The following is a 15,753-nucleotide window of genomic DNA, read 5'->3' as shown; positions in this document are numbered from 1 at the left end:
GGAGTTTCTCAGGCCCGGCTGTGAGAGGAGAATATCCTTTGATGTGAGATAATTAAACAAAGAGGGAGGTCAGTTGCCATGGTTACGTGTGTGGGGGGGCAGTTTAGGGTTTCCTGCCCTCTCTTAAAAAGATTTCTGATAGGCTGTTCAGGAGAAAGCTAATTTCTGGTAAGTGTTTCTTTGTCATTTTAACAGTCAGGCACCGAGCCTTATCTGGCTGCTGCACCAGAGGTAGCAAGTTTTATGATCGAACTGCCCAGAAAAAGCACTTAGGGAAAGCAAACCTTTCAACGTCATCTGTTGAGGGTTGATATCTCACCCCCCCGGCCCTTTCTCAGAAGGAATTTGGAGTCTCCAAATTTATTTGATATAAAATGAACAAATCCACACTGGTTTGTTCACAACACTCTTTATGTTTGCTCTTTTCGCCTCTAGCTTCTCTTGCCCTTCCCCTTCCTCATCTCTCCTCATCTTGTTGTTTCTCCTTTTCTCTTTCCAGTCCTTCCTAACATTTACTTCCTGTCAACCTTTTCTCCTTGTTCTCGCTGTCTTTTCCTCGCCTCTTTTTACCTAGACGTATTTTAGGCACTGTAAGTTAGTTGAGTTGTTTTGAATTTGGACAACCATTATTTCATTTTGCTTTAAAAAATGTTGTTGATGATGATGATCCCATTTGATTACCCAAAAGTCAGACTTTCTAATCACATTTTGTTCTCTATTTTCATACCATGATGTGATATGGCTGTGTTTTCTTGCAGAAAATTAGCAGCTGTATGTGCAAAGCCTGCAATTTGAAAAGAAAGAGAGATAAAAAAAATAATGAGCTGCCTAAATAGAAATTTGAAGAGAAAGACTCATCTTAAAATTGTTGTCACGACTGTTGCAAGCAGGCTAACAGGAAGCCTGAGGCAGAGCTGGTGCAGTTCAGTCAACCCGTTCTCACTCTACTGGTCACATATGGGCACACGGTCAAGACACATTGGCGTTAGTTTGTAACGCACTGGGGATCCCTGTAGCGTCATAGTTCAATGCAGTGAGGGAAGCCCTGTAGTTTTAGACAGTAAAGGTATGTATATGATATTTAACACAAAAGACTGAGTAAGGAGGTGGTTGGGGTTGATGGAAGGCCAGAACCTGGACCCTGCTGGGTTGCTCTTGTGATCAGATAGGGAGACAGTAAATGGCAGGTGCTCTATGGATAGTAACCATGGCAACAGTTTCTTTGAAAGCTGTTGTTTGATAGCTTTAGCTAGAAGCTGGCAATAATCACAGAGAAGTGACGAAGTGTTTCTCCTGTCAGTGGTGTAACGTAAAGTATGTAACGTTAGTTGGATTAATTTCATGTAACCTTGTTATTTTCTCCAGTGCTGTGGTTTGGCTTTTTTTCGGTTACATTAGCGAGGCAATCAGCTGATCAATAATTGTCAATAAAAGGTAACGTTAGCTTACAGCATGGAAGCATCAGCCAGCTAAACTTTTACTGCCCTGGTAGAAAAAACATGTAGTTGGATTAATTTGATGTAGTTATTCTCCAGCGCTGTGCTTTGGCTTGTGGAGTAAAATATGTAGTTAATCTCTCTCCAGCGCTCTGTTTTGGCTTTGGTTACAGCTGATCACTTATTGGCAATAAAATGTAGCTTCCAGCATGAAAGCTCAGATCAGCTAACTAAACTTTTACTGCACTTTTATTTACTAAACTGTGCTGGTAGAAAAAATATGTTGTTGGAATTTAATTTAATGTAGGTATTCTACAGCGCTCTATTATGGCTTTGCTGAATGGACAGAAATGTGCCGTTACCTTCCTGAGACAAACCGCTGATGAATATCATTGGTAATAAAACAGTAACAGCAGGGAAGCTCAGATCAGCTGCTAAACTTCTGTTGAATACTGCCCTGGTGGAAAACATGTATTTATTTTACTTCTAATAGTGACACATAACATATAACAACAATAATAAATGCTTTCCGAATCTGCATTTACAATTTACAATTTAGTTTTGCCACTGTGCTCACAAATGTGTCAATTGTACTTTTACATGCTAAATGCCCATTAAAAATGTTAGCACAAGCTGAATTTATGGCACTCAATAATACTTTGTGTTTCTGTTGTATTTCAGAAAATTAAAAAATATATTTTGGTAAGATTTGCAGATTGCTTATCTAATTAATTAAGCAAATTTTTTATTGCACTTTTGTGTAAATAGCCGTTCACTTATATTAAAAGAGTGCAATACACTACTTTAGAATTAATTATTCAATTTTGTGCATAACTATGCATGCTATGCATAATCACAATTAAAAATTTTAATCGTTGCCCAGCACTAATATTTATTGTTGCTAACTTTACCAGACATTGCATATTTATTGTAGCAAACGTCAAAGAGCGATGCCAAAGGGCCTTGACCAAGTGTCAATATGTGTCGAGTTGGGAGTGGGAATGTGTTGGTTCAGTGATGTATTACACAAATGCAGGAACACAGGCTTATGGGATGGTGAGGCAGGTAAGGGTCAAAACCAGAGAAGGCAGTCCAAACAGTCAAACAAATCCAACAGGGAACAGGCTATTAAAAGTCAGTGGTCAGGCAAACACACAAAGTAGATAGAACTAGTGCACCAAGACATGAAGCACACTGCAGCATAACATGGGACGATCTGGCAAGGAGTGAGAGGAAAAGGGCTGGTTAAGTACTGCAGGGCTGATGGGGGAGAGCATGGATAAAGGCAATGAAAAAAGCCTGGGGAACTAAAAAGTGGCTGAAGAGCAGGGACAGAGAGACATACTGTGACAATTTTAGAGCATATGAGATACTGAAATGCTTCTTAGAGCTGAGGGGAACTACACAGTCTTTGGGTGTGTCACTATGAGTAGCCACTTCCATATTTTCCGTAGTAGTTTGATTTGAACCATTGTTAAAATCAAAATGTTGATCCCAGCCACATATTTATTGCATGCTTCAATCAATGGAATTTGTAACTTAATTATGGCTTCATGTGGCTACCTCCTCCTTCCTACCATGGTATTTCTCTTGTCTCTTGTCATGTAACTAGAGGCCTTTAACATTTTACTACATCAACAGCAACAGTACATGCGGACTTGCATATCTGCACCCCTGCAACCTGCAGCCCCTTTTTTAAATCTACAGCTGTATTCAAACATTCTGCCTCTGTTGCCTTTTTGTGGTTCTGGCCCAGCTATGTGCATTGTTAATTAAAACACGTGTAATGCCAAGCTGCACACATCACCATAACAACCCTGCTGGGACGGGGGAGACACGAAACAAAAGCGGGCGATTGAAAGACAGAGAAAATAAGGAAGGCAAGAGAGAAATCAAGAAGTTCAAAGAAGGTGGAATAGAGAGAAAAGGGAAGAAAAAGAGAAGGGAAATTTTAGAAATAAAGGGTGGGAAGAGGAGAAAGTGAGCAATACAAAAGTGAATTTAAAGTTGAAATCAGAAATATAACAGAACAGCACAATGTTTCCATTGATGCTCTGCCTATTTTCACCCTGTTAAAAAAAAGCCAAATACTTACACCTTTGCTTCTCAGAGAAATCAAAGCCCCAGTCAGATGAATAATTTGTTATTTGTCAGGAGAATATTTTCACCGTCCATCTCCTCTTGAGTCCAAAGCATGAAATATTTTTTCTACTGCGGATCAGAGCCCAGGGCAGATTCTTCCTTTCAAAATCTGTATTGTTCTTTTTTTTTTTTTGTTATTTCTTTCTAGTCTGTCATTCATTTTCTCCTTTTAATTTCATGAGTGTTTTCCTCTCTGCATCGCCGGCTCTAGTGATGGCTCTAGTGGTGAGCTGTACGCCTCTTATTGATTCTTTTTCCAGTGTCGCAAACCTTCAGTTCCCAGCTCTCATGGGCTTACAAGATACTGTACATCCATCATATATTCTCCACACAAATTACGAAAGCACACACCAGACATGAAAAATTTTTGAAAAGTTTATGGATTTTGAAAAATGAATGGATAGCCTTGAATGCACATGTTTTTTATCCATATGCCTCACTGTCTATTTGTCTAATGAACAGCACATGTCCTGACTTACCCACAACTGTACTAATTTATAATGTTACCAATGAACACCTCTGGAGTCAGCAAGAAGTTCATAAATGCCCCAACAGTGAGTATAGCAGCTGAGCGTCCAGTAGAAAACTAGAATGATCGATTGGGTTTGCTGCACCAGCTGCGAGCAAGAGAGAGCAACAAAAGACACTTTTTCCTAAACTTTGATAGAGGTTACAGCGCTGTGTATTTTATGAATATAGAGTGACAAACAGAATAATATAAACATAGCCCCATATTTAGCCTATTAACTTCCAATGCATTAAAGCCCTTGAAAATACTTTGGTATTTGTTGATATGATTATTTATGATCTAAACCTTAAGTACCTCCTGCCACACCATGTTATTCATGTGTGTTGTATATGAGATGTATATATTTTTAATGTCCAGTCATTACAAATACAAATTGCTAGCTACCTAACAGACACCTTTTGGACAGCCTCACCTCCGTTTTTGAAACCTTTGATAAAAAAATCTTAGCTAACGTTTGTCACCTTCAACAGTAATGTAAGTAGCCTATGTGAGATCTAATAACACTCATTAATTCACCATTGCATTTTCATTAAATATTAAAAAAAATTATATTGCAGCAGTCATTAGGCTGTGGAATTTCTACAGGGCACCAACACACTAAATTAATGGTCCTAACTATGCATTAAGCCATCACTGATTTTATTATTCACATCTTTGTTCTACCATCTGTAATATGTCAAAATGTCTTCTGTGAAAAAGGCCTTTTACAATATAGAAATGACGTCATACTTTATAGTAAACGCATTGCTTCTATCTCACAATGTGAGTATCACAAGTGTTTTGTTTCTACTTTTCCCATTGCTTCGCAAACCACTGTTTCTGCATCTATTGTAGGTCACGTGACATGAGCCCAATCAAAGTTTCTCCCATGGACAGTCATTGCGGTATCTTCACAGTCCAACAACACTCTCCTCAAATCTTCCACTGACTGACTGCTTTATAAAATACAGCAATTCAGGCTCCTACAGACTGACAGTCTCCTTGATGACATCGTAAAATGTCTCATGATGGATCATGAAGTGATATATGAATATTAAAGAGCCACATGTAGCCCAGTTAAATCACATTTAACAGATTTTGTACTCCTCTAGTCTGCTTCACAGCAGAATCTATGAGTCACACAGGAGTCATGATAGCCGTTACGTCTTTGTCAGGCTGCCCCCTCCCTTTGGTGTTCATGGTCACAAGCCTTTCATTTGCGTTGTGTGATTCAGCCCTTTCTCATACACAGTGTGTGTGTGTGTGTGTGTGTTTGTGTGTGTGTGTGTGTGTGTGTGTGTGTGTGTGTGTGCGATAGCATGGGATATAAACATTATTCTCCACAGTAAGAGCAGAGACAGCTCTGCTGGTGCGTTTGGTTCCAGAGGACAAGCCTCAGACTCACAGCGGCTCTGTCAGGGAAAGTGATGAACTATGAATCATCTCAGTCAATATGAGAAGGTAAGGGTGAGAGAGCCACAGAGACTAGTGAGGGAGGGATGCTGACACCCCATGAAAACCCCATTGAGTATGTATTTATTGCAGAGGGCTTTAATGTGTTTATTTACACACCCATTTATTTATCCTTATTTATTTATGTATTTGACTCTAATGTGTCAGCCTCTTTATACAAGATGGGGCAGAGGAAATTGTGGAAGCTCAGTCGGCTGTATCTTCATCAATGCATGAGAGTGCAGTGCGTTGTATTAACACACATTTGATCCACTAGAATTACAAAACACCACAGTGTCAGGATAACACCAAATTAGCACAAAAATCTATCCCAGCCAAATAACACACACAACCTAAAAAAAGCACCTGACCAAAAGGACCAGAATGCAACACAAACTTTGTTGTTATTTGGCTATAAATAGCATACAGCATATAATAGTGGTGGCAGGTTATACTGACCTAAGAGAACAATTTTTGCACAAAGCCAGCATCATATGTTCAGTAATCCACCAACAGACAAATTGCAATTTGGAAGGGATCTGCAACATTTTTCTTAGCTGCAAAATACAGTGGCATGTTTCTGTGTGCCACAACCAAAAATAACCGCTTCTGTATTTTACTTTGTCCTACAGTTTTCTACAGTCTATATAGAGAGCAGTTGGAATTGATGACAGAACATTCAACAACAGCTGAAAGATAATTCATTAATTTTAAACAATCAGAATGGAAGGTCTGTGGGCGGGAGTCATCTTTGTCGGGGCTCTAGACTGTCCTGGCCTCAAAGTGGTGGAACCATAGACTGTATAGAAGAAGTGGATGTAGTCACTGTGACATCAACCATTTGTTTCTGGACTGCCATTTTGAAACCTCAAGTTTGGCTATTTGGCCAACACTATGTAGATTTTTTGCATCCAGGCATCGGACGTGACAACTGTAGCGCTAGCAAGCTTGGTTAGCTAGATGCATCTGTAGTTCATATCAATTGTGATTCTATTCTGGATGCAAATTGTGACTAGCTAAAAAAACAGGCTTAAACCAAAACGTACTTACTGGAAAAAATTAACAGCCGACTCCTAATAATCTTTTTTCAGTGGCGCTGGTTATTAAATTTACACAGTGCTGTGGATATGAGTCACTCTAGCCTGATTGACAGGTCGCTATTGTAGCGACTTGTCAATCACAAGGTAGTCCTGCCCTAAGGCATACGCTTTATGGTCTATTTTTTTCCAAAATAGGACCTTAATTTACTAAACGAACATCATGCTGTATTGAAGAAGACATGAAACTAACGATTGAGACCACAAACTCATTAGGAAAGTGTTTACTGAGGTAATAAATCAAGTGAGAAGTAGGGTCATTTGACCATTATTTCTAATGGAACCAGACTTCTTTTTGCAACCAAAGGAGTCCCCTGCTGACTGTTAGAAAGAATGCAGGTTTAATTTACTTCAGAAATACTTTATTGATCCCCGGAGAGAAATTCTGTGAACTTGCGCATGGCTTCAATTTTTCCAGAACTGGTGGTTCCGGTTGGATGGAACAAACCACAGGCGGTCACAGGCTGAAAAATCTATTTTACAGACGACAAATAGACAGCACACACTCACATCTCATTTTCTTTATGAAAACCCTCAAAGCACTTTGCCAGAGCACTGAATGTGTAAACTGATAGTTTTAAAGAATGCACTTTTGGAAGATTTTTGATGACACATAGTCACCTAGCCTTTGCATTAACTATAACCATAATCTCTCCCTAATCTCGCCCATACCATACTTGTCGTGTGCAGATATTAGCAGCAAGTAGAAAGTGAGAATTTTAAAATAGTTTTCAATGGCCATTAAAAAGATATAATAGATGAAAGCAGCAAATGATCACATTAGAGAAGTTAAAAGAATGACATGTTGGGCATTTTTCTTTAAAAAATAAATGAAAAGTTGCTCATTATTTCTCTGTCAATCAAATAATCGACGAATCATTTCAGCTTTAATCCAATATGGACTTTCTTATCTAGTATAGGCTTGGTATTTGTCAACAAGGTTGGCATCAATGCCTATCATTCAACCAACAAAAAATGTATTTTTTTTCTCTCAGTGCATCAGTTTTTAATATTGCGGGGAGTGGTTGGCTGTGGTTTCTTGCTGAGGTTTGTGCTTGCTGTCACACCTTCACACATCACCAAGATAAACAGTGCCTTTAACTGAGCCATCCTTTTGACTGGAAAACCACTAATACATCAAGGTTGCTCACACTGTAGAATGGGTGTTGCAACCCTTTGAAAAAAATCCCTGTTGACTGAGAGCCGCTATTTTTTTCATACATATATTTCAGTCATTTGTTGTCTTGCTTTGGAGATAGTGAGGGCCTTAGTTTCCCCATGATAAAATGTTGAATATTCAAAATCATGGTCAAATGTATTTAATTTAAAAATTTATATGAATAAAGGTGATTATTTTTCATTTGAACACCCTTTTATTTCTTATATTTCCTAAAAGGGAAGTCTTTGCATACAGTATGCATACATGGATATGAGGAGTGATCTTTGCATGGAAAAGCTTGGTAACCACTGATCTAAAAGGTTATTCTGCATGAGTTATCATCTTGTGATTATTGTTTTTATTTTTTACTGACAAAGAAATATATACAATAGTATAGGCTGTCATATAACTTTAATGTAACATCAACATTCCTGCTTAATAAATTGAGAGTGACAGGCAAGAGGATAGAAAGATGAAGAGAGCTGGAGAATAAATGCTGACAAATCCTAGACTTTCATTATATGAAGCATGAAACGGCTCTTTCAAGCTAACTTGTCCATCTCTGTCTCCACCACTCGCTTTCTTTTCATCTTGTTCTCTCTAACCCTCCATCTCTCTCTGTCTTGCAGTATGTCTCTCTTTTTACTTTTGAAGAAGTTGTCATGGTTACACAAAAAGCTTTCCTTAACAGCCGGCAAAGAGGCTGAATGTTTCCACTGATGGAAAATCACACACACAACACACACATTCAGCTGCAAGATCTTTGGTGCTTATTAGAGCAGGACAGTAAACCATTAGTACACACTCCATATCAGACAAACAGACAGGCACTCGTCTTTGCCCGTCTTTCTAGTCTCTCTCTGCCTAAATGGACCTTTTTTATCTGTCTGTCTCTATTGTACCATCCAGCTTCTGTGTGAACAGATTAATTTATACACTTACCAAAGTCCAAATTTCTGTTTCTCTGCTGCTGCATTTGCATCACAGTGTTTAAGTAGAGTGTTTTGAATTAGAAATGAATAGATGTTTTGTTTTCTTCATACAATAATGTTGTGGTGTTTGCAGCTAGAGGTTGATGGATTTAAATTTAGGATTCATACATTAGCACATTTTGCACTTAATAAATTCAAGAATGAACTCCAAAATCTTGTAGAAATGTAACCAGCAGTCACATGTTTCACATCATTACCCATGCAGGAAATTCATGTGGCTGGTAGATCTATTTGTTTATATTTGTTTTTGTTTACCCAGCACATTAATGAGACCTAATAAAAGCAGCCACAGGTTTTGCCAACACACAGACACAGTGTTACTGGCTCTCATCATTAGTCATCAGTGACTTAAAATCATCAATAAACTGAGAAAATGATACAAGATAAATTCATCATTTTCACCACAAGAAATCTATAAAATTGTTATTTTTACAACAAAAGCAACAGGCCTTTTTGTTATTATAGTGCATTTCGGCATTCGGTGTGACTGGTCAGAGCTGGCCAAGTGAGCAGTTCTGCTTGGTGAGAAACACTGAACCAGAACAAGACTGACCAATCAGCTGGCCTAAACCATCATGGCCATGTGGTCATCAAGACATTTAAAACTATGTTGATATTATATATTCACATTAAATCAAATGGTACATGTTCTCAAAGGACTCCCTTGTTGCGTCAAACCCAATGAGTATTATCATCTCTGACCTTTTAACCTCTTTTAGTTTGTAGATTTGGTTTTATGATGAAGGCAGCTCTTCTCAGCAAACACGATCTAATAATTACACTACACGCTACATTCCCATTGCCAGATTTTTTTCAGGAGATTAATTGCAAGTCAGTGACCGGATGTGACCTTGCGTCTTCTCCATGAACGTTGTCTCTCTACATGGCTATCCAACACGTAAATTATTACATGCGGAATCTTCCTATATGAATGCAATGCATAGGATGCTGGGTAAGCTTGTGTTTGGTGGACTTGAATCTCCAAAGTTGGTTAGAAGACACAAAAGGTAGTCGTTACACTTTAAATTGAAAAATATATACTAAGAGGAACTTGGTCATGCTTGACCAGATGTGGTATTTTCAGCTGTATGGTCATCTCATGATATCCACAGATCTTGTTATCCTAGGATTTTGTGACAAGATTTCCACTAGACCTCTGTAAGCGTGAACAGATGGAGGTCTGGGTAAACTTTATACCTATAAATGAAAAGGTGGATTAACTGGGGTGAGCTGAGTTTCACCCTCAATCATATCCCTGATTCATTGCTTTCAAACTCTGGTCAGTGTGTCCATTTCACTCTCTCTCTCTGGTTTAAATCCTCTCTATTGCAATTTTCTCTTCCTTCCTGTTCCTTTATCTTTCTTTCTTCACCTATATTCTCTTTATCTATTTTTTCTAATATCATTCTCTTCTCTCTTCTGTCCTCTTTCCCAGTCTATAAAATACTAATTCCACAGGGAACTTCCTCCCGCCCCCCGTTTGATGCACGGCTGCCATGTGTCCCGGTAATGAATTCATTGATTAAATCAGGCTCTGTGTCTGTTCTGCTGTTGCGCAAGTATTATACAGACAGAGAGCAGCATATCCCACAGAGGCACACTCAACCTCCTGCTTCACAGTCTCTCTCTCACTCTTTCACCCTGTATTTCTATTCCTCTCTCACTCATTCCCCTCTCCACTCTCTGCCTTCACATGCTTCCTCTGTACCTGTTGCTTTACAGCTGACATGTTCATAAAAATTAAAGCCCATTTTGTTAATAACTGCTCAAGTGAAAAATTTGACCCGACATATCTATTTTTGCACACTGCAGTAACTAGTGCATTTTAGTTGCTAGACGACTTACATTTATTCATTTAGCTGACGCATTTATCCAAAGCAACTTACAATTGCTATACATGTCAGAGGTCGCACGCCTCTGGAGCAGCGAGGGGTTAAGTGTCTTGCTCAGGGACACAATGGTAGATGTCTCACAGTGGGAATCGAACCCAGGTCTCCCACACCAAAGGCAAGCATCTTATCTATGCCCCATCACCACCAATCCTATCCATTTCTTTGGGTCAAACTCAAAGAAGTCTCAGAATATCTCCACACGGTCCACTGGCTGTCCGTTTTGTGTCTGTGTGTGTGCTGAAAACAAATCTGCGTTTGTACACAACCCAGGCTCTGTAAATGGGAAACAAACAAAGTGGCTCGGGCTGAGCAATACAAAGCTATTCCAGCCATGATTTGTGTGTAAGGTAATGGTAAATGACTTGCCTATGGGCATTCAGCTTACTTTCTGCTTCTTACTTTCTGCTTGTAGTAGCAGAAGAGTTCTCTAGAAACGCATACTTTAAATCCAGCCTGTGCCACAGCCAGAAAAACAACTACATCAGTGGTAAATATGGAAAAAAATGGAAATTCAGGACAATTTTCAGGCTAGCATCTTATGTTTTCTGCAGCTTGAATTAGATTATTATTATTATTATTTCATACCACTATCATCTGTTAAGTGAATTAACATCATAAAAGATCCACAGATGGTTGCTAAATTATCTAATCAGACGGCTAAAGAAATGAGAGCCCTAACATCTTGAGTTGGATAGGAGAGAAAACTATCCAGGTTATTTGGTTATAAACAACATTTTTATAATGATCCAAGGTTTCCACAGGACACATGTGACGTTCTGTTATTGATATTGTTAATCGGGAGTCTGCAAAGTGTTTTTTATTTCGAAAATTGTCTGGCTTCCTGCCCTGTTCATCTGCTGTGTGCAGCTTCATGGTGCTTCCATCAAAAATAGACTTGACGTGTAGTCTCCATGGAGCAGAGCTTCTGGGATGCTTCTGAAACACGCTGTGGCGTATCTGATGGAATCATTAACTTTGTCTACAATGTCCGCAGCTGGAAAGTAGCCTTGCCCTGCAGAATCCCTGCAGAATTTATTCCATCATTTAAACAATAGTCTGCACTACGCTGTCAAAAACAGATAATAGAAGATAGGCCTAGGCACCAACAATATTACAGGTTTAGAAATGTGTATATATAATTAAAATTGAAATCTAAAGTTCCATTTCTAAACTTTGCTTATGTGCTCTCCTTCACTGGCAGTGTGCATCTGGAGGTTCTGTACCAGTCGCAGTACAGGACTTTACTGCACAGTAGCCTGCTATCTTAATAAGACCACGGTTACACACTGAAGAAGAATCGCAGCGCTTATTTGTACAATGGCTTTTTCTTAATAAATCTGGCCCAGAGTGTATTGTGCTGTATAGCAATTCAGTTAATTTCCCCCAAAGCATCTTGAAGCAAGATAATGAGTCTTGTCTGTTTATAATACCTATACCAGTGATTTACCATGAATGAAATAATATTGGTTACTGTTTCGGACGTTAAACACTCATGTATTTTTTGGATTTTGTGAAGCAGCTGTTGGATTGTGCCTGTAGCGAACCTGTTTGATGCTTCCCCTTTCAGTGAAGCAGCTCGTATTTCTGTGCCATACTGCGCACTCTGCCTCTCTCATTTTCTGTATTGCACACTCTCTCGCTGTCTGCATCTGTCTCCCCCTTTTGTATTTTTTCCCTCTCTGTCTCTCTTATTCTCTTATTCTGTTTCTGGCAGTCTCTCTCTCTCTCTCTATCACCTTATCTTTTGCTCTTTTGCCCCCCCCCCCCCCCCCCCCCCCCCCCCAGCTGTTTATTTCCACTTCCTTGCTGCTGTCACCTCTGGTTCGCTACTACTCTATACTGTACTGTACCTTCCGCCTAGGAAAATCAAGACAATTTGAGATGGTAGGGTGGAAAGAAGAAGCAGAGGAAGAGAGGAAGGGTGACGAATATAGGGGAAAGGAGGTGAGAGAAAAACAAGGGAGGATTGTAGCCCACAGTCAGCAGTAGAGTGGCACGGCTTGGCAGAAGGGATGGAGACACTTCTGACTTCTGCCACTCTGAGCCTCAAGCTTGGTGTTTTTTTCCCTCTTTCGTGAGGTAAAACCAGGTGAAAGAGGAATACTGCAGTCCTCAGGGACCTACCATATGTCAGGCAACATCAGGTGCTCGTGGGTACAGCAGCAGGTTAGAGGTCTTCTCTTACAAAAATCCTGCCAAGGAAGCCAAACACATTCCAGTCACGAAATTGGTGGACATGAATTAAGAGGCATAGACACGAGTACCTTTTTGTCCAAATACCCTCAGAGACTGCAGAGTGTGTGAGGTTATATCTGTAGCTGACATGTTGAATGTGTTCTGGCTGGATTTTTATTTCAGCTGCTGCAGACCAACATGATCACATTGATATTTCAATACTACTCTGATATAATGGCTGCTGTGGCGTTTATCATTGCACTGTTTACCCACCAAATACTTGATGGATGTTGGGTTAAAGGAAGTTGCTGAAAAGCTGAGACCCACAGTGTGATTATATAGTAGGGTAGTAATATATGTTATTACCAACATTCAGATTTAACGTTCCTGTTGATGCTCTATTTGCATGGGTTTTCCAGTGTGCAAGCTGCAATTTCAGCTTCTACTCAGCCTCTGAATTTCTCCTGGATAGTATTGTTTAGTAGTAATGACAAGCAGCAGTAGGTTTTCAAGTCTACCATCATGCATTTTTCCCGAAACTATTGCATATCAACAGTGCAGTGAACTTTCTGTCTCGCATATACTCCAAGACCACCTTAGCACATTATCAGGAAAATGGTTTCTCTTTTTATTTTTATTTAATTAGTGAACTGACAAGTGTGAATCAACTTTGCATTAAACACTGTGACTTTTTGGTCAGCTATACCTACAGGAGCTGAATCTTTTTTCACTCTTTGACTGTAAATCTTTCTGTAGAAAAGCTTCTGCCCAACATCTGAAATGGAAATGTAAATATTCAGAATACGGAGATGTTTCTTTTAAATACTAAACATCTTATTTAATTTGCAATTGCAGGGACAAGCTCAGATACTTATTATCAGAAAGCAGAATATGATAGCTGGGCTATGCATATAATATCCTGATTTCTAGCTTCTGCTGTCTAATTATTTATACTCCCTGTTGAATTTGATACACAGCTTTAAGCTAGGATAGGCAATTTATTTCAGAAGCATTTTTTTGTTATATTTGTTGAAATTCTGTTTACATCCTGACAGCAATCAATAAATCAATCAAAAACATCCGGTATGTGTGGCTGTCGCAGGACTGTAATAAGCATGGCCAATCCTATATATAGATATATATATATACACACACAAATTATAATAATAATATATATAATAATAGATTAGTACTTTAAGAATAAGGTGTGCTCTTGACTACTTCGTCACTGTAGTTAAAACAGCTGATTTATTTATTTTTTGAGTTGGGTTCTGCAGTGCGTGTTTTTGATGTCCGATTGCAGCTGATTAAGTATTATTTGAGATGATGTTGAGGTTTTCTTTTAGCGCAGTCGCCTGTGTTTTTGTGAGTGTGCAGGATGGTTTCATCAGGATGCTTTGATGTGCCTTTTTCCAGATGCTTTTAAGGTAGATATTTCATTAAAAAGATCAAAGTTAAAGCTATCTCTCTATCTCTTGCTTTACACCAAGACAAATTTTGCTTTTGTCTTTCCTGGTATTAAACGGATTCTCAAGTATTAGTCCTCCAATGTCTACTCTCTTTCAGCTTTTCTCAACATTAATATTTTTTTTTTGCACACCCTCCCGATGCTGTGTGAAACAAAAATGCTGCTGAAGACAGGGAAACATTTTCTACTCTTTATCGCATCTCTCCCTCCTTGCGTCACCTCCTCTCAGCTTTTTGTTTCTCCCACCTCACAGTCACAGTCTCCGCACCTCGACAATGTGATTTCTCCTCATTTCAACAGAAATGTGTTTTGTCTTTTCCGCAGGAACCCCGCAGCGAAGGTCTCTGTTCTACCACCACAACTTTGATTACTTAACTTTATTGTCTTTTCTTTTTTCCTGAGCTTTTCTCATTTGATTTTTCCTACAATTTTCATAAGGGCACAAATTGCTTGATTTCTTTTATCTGGTGTACTTTTTACAGTGGTGTACTTTTTACAGTATGTATTTGTAGATACTATGATTATATTGTGGTTTTGCGTTGAATTATTGTTCTTTTAACTGAATGAAACATGCCAGTGTTAGTTATTGATAGTGTTATTAAGAATAGTTTCCAAAAGAACTTGTAATTTCTTGTTTCAAGTATGCGTTGCCTTTTTTTAACCCATAGCTGCAGCGACAAATTATCCTGAGCACGAGTTCAATCGGCAAACATCATGACTATCAGCCAATTGAATTATGAGAAAGTTGATATTTGAACTGCTACAAGGGGAAATATTATGAAGTGACAAACCAGAAATGGTGACAAGAAACGTGATATTATCTTCCTACATAGCTTGCCAGCTACTTAGCTACATCCATAAAAAAATTAGCAACAGAAAATGGTTACTGTCATGAATGAGATCTACACAGTTGTGCAAGTGGTCATGACTTGACTTTGCCTATTTCCTTGACTGACGTGAAAAAGCTGTGCTTCGAGCAACTGTTAGTGCAGCTTTTGTGTTCATTTAAGGGGATGTTGGTGGAACTGATATGTCACTCATGGTTAGAGTAAAACAGAAGAAAATAAACCCACCTCCTGACAAGATTTCTGGTAACACATGTTGTCAGTGAATGAAGTGAAAATATATAAGATTTCCGCCTGAAAATCACGATAGGCATGCACATCAACTCTAACGAATTTTAGTTACACACATTTTATGACAAGATGTAATGTCGTCTTTTCATATATGTTTTTGTTTATTGTAATTTTGTACATAATTTTTTTATGAAAATGCTAGCTTAGTCTTCCACAGGTGACATTGGAATTACTTTTATGGGACACAGTGCCATACTAACCACACTGAAATAACAGCACACCTATTTCCTTTACTCCCTACATGGACTCCATCTTCATATCATATCTCTAATTTACCTCTGTTCTCCTGTTCACAG

General features: G+C 38.8%; 1 protein-coding gene across 1 annotated transcript in view; it reads left to right on the top strand.

Annotated features, from left to right (window-relative positions):
- The window catches only part of grin2da (glutamate receptor, ionotropic, N-methyl D-aspartate 2D, a), a 228,923-nt gene that overhangs the window by 134,948 nt on the left and 78,222 nt on the right, over positions 1-15,753 (top strand). The window lies entirely within an intron of this gene.

The sequence above is a fragment of the Micropterus salmoides genome, unplaced genomic scaffold (genome assembly GCF_014851395.1).
Source record: "Micropterus salmoides isolate LMB-PRFRI ecotype aquatic unplaced genomic scaffold, ASM1485139v1 Ms_hic_scaffold_17, whole genome shotgun sequence".
Taxonomy (NCBI): domain Eukaryota; kingdom Metazoa; phylum Chordata; class Actinopteri; order Centrarchiformes; family Centrarchidae; genus Micropterus; species Micropterus salmoides.
Note: the sequence above shows the minus strand (reverse complement) of the source record. Positions and strands in the feature narration are given on the sequence as shown.